Genomic DNA, 8,116 nt, shown 5'->3' with positions numbered 1-8,116 from the left:
GAATAATTTTCCTACTTTTGCTAAAAGACCCGAGTCCTCGCACATTTAAAGAAATCATTTAAAGAAAGCTTACTCATCGAGTTTGGTTAATAAATGGATAAAGAAATTAATAAATAAATCAGTATCTGTACCGCCTTCCCCTGACTCTTTCCCAACCGTTGTCGCTATCAGTGTCTGAATAATCGCGGCGAGAAGATCCGTCTCCGCGGTCATGGCTGTTGCGATAGCGGTCACGGTCGCCTCTTCTCTCTTCCCGCTCATCTCTTCGATCATTCTTTCGGTCATCTCGCCGTTCATCTCCTCGCTCATCTCGTCGTTCATCCCTTCGCTCGTCTCGCCGTTCATCCCTTCGCTCGTCTTTTCTTCCAGAGTCCTTTTTTCGCTCGTTGCGTCCGTCAGAGGGTTGTTTCCTTTCTTCCTTCGTCTGCTTCTTTCGCTCTTCTTCTTGTTTACGTTTGTCTTCCTTTTGGCGAGTTTCCTTCATGCGTTTCAGTCGTTCATCCCGCTCCTTTTTCTTCTGTTCCTCCGTTTTCTCTACCTTCGCACCGGCCTCAATATTTGCGTTGAAGAGAACGAACGGGCAGCTGTCAATCAGATGTTCGTCTGACAAACAAACTGAACATTTAGCCCCTTCCTCGCAACCTTCGGAACGGTGGCCAGGGCGCTCACAGTTAAAGCAACGAACTGTTGAGCACTCCCTGGCCAGGTGGCTCTCATCCCCGCAGTTTCTGCACGATTTAGGCTGGTTCGGGTACAAGATACGTATCGTCTCACCGGACACGCGGATAGTGTTTGGGATCTTGTGGGCGATATTCATTCTGGCCGTTCGCACTCCATTCTCAATATGTTGCGCGACCATATCACGGCGGAAGCTGAGGACACGGCCATAGTGGCTAAGGCGGCCAATTAAGGCCGTATCCGGCAGCTTCGCTGGCGCCTCGTATACTTTCACAATTGCAAGACGGCTCTCGTAGTCGCCAAGAAAGGTCTTCAGCCCCTCGATCTTAACGTATGGCGTTTCAAGAGCAACCTCTTTCGCGGCACGCGATACAACAGAGACTACCCTGGACTTGTTCGAACTTTTCCTCTGGACTGTGCCGATTGAGTCAATGTCAATGCCAGCGGCATCAATGCCATCCAAAATAGCCTGGGTGGTAACCAAGGTGTCCACGGAAAAATACACTGACCGGTCTTTGATGATCTTGGTTTGCCCTGAGCCCATAAATGGTACACCTGTAAAACGCACACCACTGTTTTCAAGGAGTTTTAAGGCCTCCGGGATATCAAGCTCGGACGATGTTGCCCAGGTTCCGACGGATTCGGGGCCATCGGTGGTACTGGTAAACTGCTCAATAACTTGGCTCTCCTGGCTTTCCATTATCAAAACTGAAAGAAAAAAAGAGAATACTGATTTTCATAGGTTAAAAGGCTGAGAAGCTTTTTAAGTTTTGAAAAGGGTTTATTCATAATAAACCACCTAAGTTACAAAATAAAAGTGCTAACGCACGTGGGCCTGGCCCCAACTAATTATTAACAAACAGTTCAAAGTTCCAAAGTTCAAGAGTTCTTAAATATATACGAGTATTAAATATTACCAATATTAATGTAAGGTATTAATTCCAAAATAATTCCAAAATAGTTAGGTCTAATATTAATATAAACTTAATCTATAATCAGATACAATGAATATATGAAGTTCATATATTTTGATTTTCGCTATTGCATAAATAGCGCTCTCTACTGCGAGGATCGTGCATCATACATTAATCTATAATGGTGGTATGGCTAGGGCTTATGTAGACGCTAGGATTGTTTAATGCTAATTCTAAGTTGTAAATGATTCAAGTTAATTTAATCTAATGTTAACTAAAGCTTAAGGTAATCTATTTACAAAAGTATTCTTTAGAGTCCTCATCGATTGTACAGATTGATGGGGACTCCCAAGCGTTTCTAAAGTTAGATAACGAGAGTCGGAAGTAGTCGCATGCAATTTTATTTTTGGTCTCGCTGAGGGCATAGCGAATTATACCCTGAGGGGGGTCATTCCCATTGTGGAAGGTAGATTTATTTTGAAATTTCCAGATGCTGTACAGAATTGTCTTAATTTGGAAAGCGAGCAACACAATTCTGTTTTGGGCTAGTGGGGTCCAACGAAAAAAGAAAACATAGGTACACGATGGGAGAAAGCTAGTTCCAAGGATAGAGGAGATAACAGGGGAAAAGTGGGACCACACTTATTTCACACAGGGGCAATTGAGAAAACAGTGATCTATAGTTTCTTTCCGGGAACAGAAGGCGCACTTATCTGAGTCGATATATCCCCAATTCTTTAGAGAATCACGGACCTTAATAGCGCGAAGTACAATTTTCCAGAGTATGTTGACCTCTTTATTATTGACGCAGAGGAGTACAGTAGGGCAGTAAAGTTCTCGGAGTAAGTTTTTTCGACAGAATGAACAAGCAAACCATTGCGATCAACAGTCTGTTTTTCAGGAAATTTTTTTTCTCGATCTTTATCCAAAGCGATAAAACTAACGATGATGGCCAGATCTCAATGCCAGCTTTACTGAATAACTGAATCTAAAGTTAAGTTCATGCTGGCTCGTGTTTTTTATGCTTAAATACTATGTTAACGAGAAAAAGTTTATTGTAGCAATTCTAAATTTTAACTTTTGTTTCGTTTTACAGCTCCATTATTGTGGGCGGCATCTGCGCCATGACGGGAGACGGAGTGTGTTATTATATTTCAGCAGTGTTATTTACAAGTAGCATACCTCCCAAACCCACATGGCTATGCCTGTGATCTCTTTAACAACCTGTGCACTGGGTAAGAGTTATAATGTCAAACTCATTCCCAGATCCTCTCCCAGATCCTCTCCTTGCTGTCTGAAAGTCGGAGAGAACCCTGGGAACGGGGGGGATTGGAAAGGGTATTTTTTTCCTGATGACATGATAACTAAACCATGATTGCGTCTACAAGATAAAATCCCTCACATAGATTATTTTATGATATATCAATGGATACAACTTATTTCCTTACTAATGGCGAGAGGTTCATTTATCGCCCTCGTAAGGAGTTTTCGGCAACCTTTGGTACGACGCATTTTCTAAAAGTAACCGGCAACACATGACGGTATGAAGTAAAATTATTTTTAGACAGAATACATACATACAAACATACATACATACATACATACATACATACTTAATTACCACTTCCCCAAAGAGGAGTTTCAGAGGCAATACAATTAAGGTAAAAATTAATTATACAATTAAGCTAAAAATTATATATCAGACTTAAGAGGCTGTCCGCCTAAGAACGGATAAGGCAAATTTCGGACCTTCACCGATTTCCCTAATTTTTACTGTAAAAGTCGAGACTTCTATCCCATGATTAAATATTGCGTTTATTTTGAACCAGTCCGGTTTTTTCACTTTTTACGAGATATTTTTCAAGGTGACCTCAAAGGCACCCAGTTTCCCCCCCCCCCGACCTCCATAATTTAGCTACAAAAGTCGATCGCTGCTGTAGCCGTATTTTCAATTCTAACGAGCTTTCTATTTTATATGTCTAAGATAAACCTTTTGTCATTACGTTAACGGTAAAATAATCACACTGTATATATTTTTCACTGAGTTACAAATTTTTCAAAATACCTACCTCGAGCACTGAAATTTGTGATGCGTGAGGTACATGTGGTTGAAAGCTATTTTCTCTTATGTGGGACCTAATCTCGAGTCAAATCTATTACAGCCTATAAGCACTTACACCTAATAAGTAAATTATGGAATAGAACTTTTGGGCACTCTTCATGGCGCGCCGCAGAGAGCTTTGCGAATTTAACAAATATTCGCCATTTTGATCGAAACCAAAGATAATGCGATCCGCACAGGAATCCGATTTCTAAGCCCTAACGGCCTAAAACTGCTTGAAGATAAAGTACCAACTCCTTAATGAAGTATCAAATCGATAAAAATATTGTTTTGTCCGTTTTACATGGCATGGAGGAAATGTTTCAGAATAATCTTTCTCTGTAGTCATATGCAAATTAGCTGCATGCGTTCCTTGTTTTTCGACACACGCGTCCAAAATAGTTTCCGTAGCAATATTTGACCATGCAAACAACAGTTTCTATAGAAGTGGAAACGTTACTGTTGTATCCCTTTTGGACTTGAGAAACTTACTTAATGTTCAAGAGCGCTAGCCTTTGTTTTCAGTTATCAACGAAGTGCCAACGGAATTTGTTGTTGAAAAAGTTGTTCATTTCACTCGTGTTTATTATTGTGGCCAATTTGCCAGATTTGACCATTTCTTCCAGCTATTTGCTAAAGTTTTCCTTTTAAGTGGTTAGCAAGTTGTTCATCATCATTTGTAGAATGGCATCACAGTTGGTTTGTTAGCCTAATGGTAAGAGCTCTGAACCGGCGGTGTTGCAAAAGTCAAGGGTTCGAATTACGTTCAAGCAAGAATTTTTCAGGTTTATTTCCGCAAATTAAAAGTTTCGTCTATAATTGCGATGAACTTCTTCTCGTTCCGCAGTTCCAATATACTGTATTCATATATTCATCATTTCAAAACGGTATTTGTTGAAGAGGTGAAATTTACATGTTTACTTTTTCAACGTGACTGAGTCAGTTACGCCTGGTCACGCAACATCTAGTTTCAGAGGTTTGTCTTGTCGTCGAACCAAACGCGAATCCCGAAGATATGCAATATGATTGAGTCATCGAGAGTAGGAGAATCCTGCCGGGAGAAATTGAAAAATAATACAAATGATCGAAACTGGCATTTTAATAAACTCCTGCAAACTTCACATATCATTAATTTCTCGAAATTAAGAAAATCACAAACCTATATTTACGCGTAAATGCTATTAACATCTACCACGGTCAGGGTAGTATTTTTTTACTTTCTTTTTTCTCTTTTAATTTTTGCGAGTTAAGAAAATCGCCACAAACTTAATAACGACAAATTTTGAGAGATTTTCGCGAATTTTCCCAGAAGTGAGTACGTTAATTCGCTGAGTACAACTGTTTATCAGGTTACTTTGAGGCTGTGCCTATTGTTCTAAAACAAACTCGCTCCACAGGCACCATCATTTGTTTTCCTGGGCTATGCAGCTTCTGATATAGTTTAATTAAAGCATTGGCATTCCTGTATAAATGATATCAGTTGCTCAATAAGGTCTTTTTTCTTGTCTCTCGATTTAAATGGTACTTCAAAAAACGAGAGGATTTCTTTGAGCATTGCTACATTAAAAAGACTAAGCTTATTCTCCTTTGCGCACTCACACAGATTAAAGGCATCGTAGGACAGAGGATGCTGCGGCTTTAGTTCATTAAGGATGTGTTCCATCAGCCATTGTCGTTCAGCTTCTTCTTCCTATAGGGAGAGTTCCTTCGGATTTTGCTCGATTTCTGAGGGTGTTCGTTGCCTTTTTCTGTTTGCTGTAAAGCGAGAGAAAAACCCCTACACTTTGCTCTTGGTAAGCCACTCGTCTCGGTCAAACAACCTATTATTCTGCTCGTCTCTTGCCTTTCGCATATCATTTGAAACCTGCTGAGGGTAAGCTTTTAGCCCTGATTGTTCGCCTTGATCAAAATTTGCTGTTAAATAATTCTTAACTTTGCAACTGAATCTAGTGGATCCTGCTCGTGGCTTGGGTAGGGCCCAGCCCATACTGACAGTGTTTACTGGAGGCATTGAGTCACGTACAACCTGGTGGGTACTAGTTTCGCACTGTGGTTCGTCAGTGATGCTGACTGATGTAGTAAACCTCTCTGCCCAATCTCTACGGAGTTTATCATATACTGTTTCTGACAGCCTTTCATCCTTCACACAATCGTCCCCTACGTTCAAATGTAACTCGAGCTCTGAAAACGTTTTTAAAACTCTTCACGCATCCAGGCTCCGAACATTCAAACATGTCCATCTTTGAATCGTCCAAATCATCGTCTTCATTTGAACCCTCTGTTCCAGGAACTGTGTATTCATACACACGTGCATTGTGAAAAGGGAAAAACTCCTTACTTACAACGAGAGCGGTGTCCCCTTGGTCATTTGAAATTATCTGGTCGTAAGAAATCTCCTTGCCACGCGCTATTCCGTACGACCTCCACGCACGTATACTTTTTTCCCCAAACTGGATGTTGTGTAGCTTGCTAAAACAATCTTTCTTGTTCACTTCTAAGGTTCTCTTAGACTCGTCAACTTCACATACGCACGCGGATGTACCTTTCACTGGTCTCTCGGAGAGCGCCTTTCTCATGTCTCCCGCTGTTCGAATGTCGTGTCCTTCGTTGCAGAAACATCGGATGCATGTTTTCATTGGGCACAGGATACGATCACACAATCCTTGCCATACTGTGACTCTGAAAAGTCATACCGAAAGACTTCAATACCTGCCCGCCGACCGATAAAAGAAGCTGTTAGGAAAACGAGCTCTGTGGCGTCTTGCCGGAAAAAAAAACATCTCTTGCTACTGAAGAGAGGTTAAGGAAATATTACTGGTAAGATCTGCGATGTCCACTTCTCTGTGGTTGATGATAACTGAATTAGTTGGCGATAAGGGTGCAAAACAAACACTGCTGTTTTAATTAATCAGCGCTTCGTGGGAGATGAAAATGCCCATAGACTCAAAAAATACCTGGCCTTAGAAGTGTGGAGTAATATGCTCTTCAGTTAAAAGAGACAGCTCTTTGTGTTTAAGAACATCGTAGAAAAACATTTTATGGACACAATTTTAAATAATGCTAATTTGCATAATTTATTAACTATAAACACAGGTCTTTCCTCTTTGGAACACCAATGTTTTCAACTTAACGGCGAAAAAGTCGCATGATATGTATTTTTCAATATAAAAATCCGCTCTTCAGTTTTATTTTATGATTTGTAACAAGTACTCAGATCCCAAATTTACCTGTTGGTCGGATCGCGTTATCTTTGATTTCGATCAAAATGGCGAATAGTTGTGAAATTTGCAAAGCTCTGTGCGGCGCGCCATGAAGTTTTATTCCATAATTTACTTATTAGGTATAAGTGCTTATAGGCTGTAATAGATTTGACTCTAGATCAGGTCCCACATAAGAGAAAATAGCTTTCAACCACATGTACCTCACGCGTCACAAATTTCAGTGCTCGAGGTAAGTATTTTGAAAAATTTGTAACTCAGTGAAAAACATATACAGTGTAATCATTTGACCGTTAACGTAGTGGTAGAGGGTTGATCTTAGACATAAAAAATAGAAAGCATTTTAGAGTTGAAAATACGGCTTCAGCAGCGATCGACTTTTGTAGCTAAATTATGGAGGTCGGGGGAGGGGGGAAACTGGGTGCCTTTGAGGTCACCTTGAAAAATATCTCGTAAAAATGAAAAAACCGGAGTGATTCAAAATAAACGCAATATTTGTTCATGGGATAGAAGTATCGACTTTCACAGTAAAAATCAGGGAAATCGGTGAAGGTCCGAAATTTGCCTTATCCGTTCTTAGGTGGACAGCCTCTTAAAATTGAGCAATTACTTAAATAGCGGAAGTGCTAAGGTTACTTAAGAGGCGACACTAAGGCGGCGTTTGAACACATTAACCGATTCACAAAGTTTAAAATCGTTAGATAAGGAATTCCATAAGTAACCGCTCTATAGAAAAAAGTCCTTTGGCCACTTGCTGTTCTAAAGCGAGGTATGTTAAGCATTTGAGAACTTCGTGTTCCAGGCTACGATTTGGGACATAACATCCTCTAATGAATTGTGGAGATAAATATCCAGGAGCACAACCAGTTAGACACTTAAATGACATTACGGCATAACGGTAGTAAAGATGCTCCTTCACTGGCAGCCAGCGTAGTTCCTGTAAAGTTGGAGACACGTGATCGTATTTTCTTCTTCCGCCTACTATGCGGCAGGCAAAATTCTGGACTGTCTGTAACATTTTTAAATTTGTTTGAGAAGTATTACTCCAAACGCATGAGCAAGAGACTACTTTCATAAATGGCTGCCGTATAAATATTCTTTTGTTTAAATTTCAATTAGCCCTACTGGCCTCGCTTGAGATAATGTACTCTTTTGAATTTTGTACTGGAGAACGAGGCCAGCAGGGCTAATTTAAATTTAAACAA

General features: G+C 40.3%; 1 pseudogene; it reads right to left on the bottom strand.

Annotated features, from left to right (window-relative positions):
- Positions 1–5,207: 5,207 nt before the first annotated feature.
- Positions 5,208–6,269, bottom strand: LOC148732797 (uncharacterized; annotated as a pseudogene).
- Between the last annotated feature and the right edge of the window lie 1,847 nt (positions 6,270–8,116).

The sequence above is a fragment of the Stylophora pistillata genome, chromosome 4, assembly GCF_964205215.1.
Source record: "Stylophora pistillata chromosome 4, jaStyPist1.2, whole genome shotgun sequence".
In the NCBI taxonomy this organism is placed as follows: Eukaryota; Metazoa; Cnidaria; class Anthozoa; order Scleractinia; family Pocilloporidae; genus Stylophora; species Stylophora pistillata.
The sequence above is the reverse complement of the archived record's forward strand: the minus strand, read 5'-3'. Positions and strand labels throughout refer to the sequence as shown.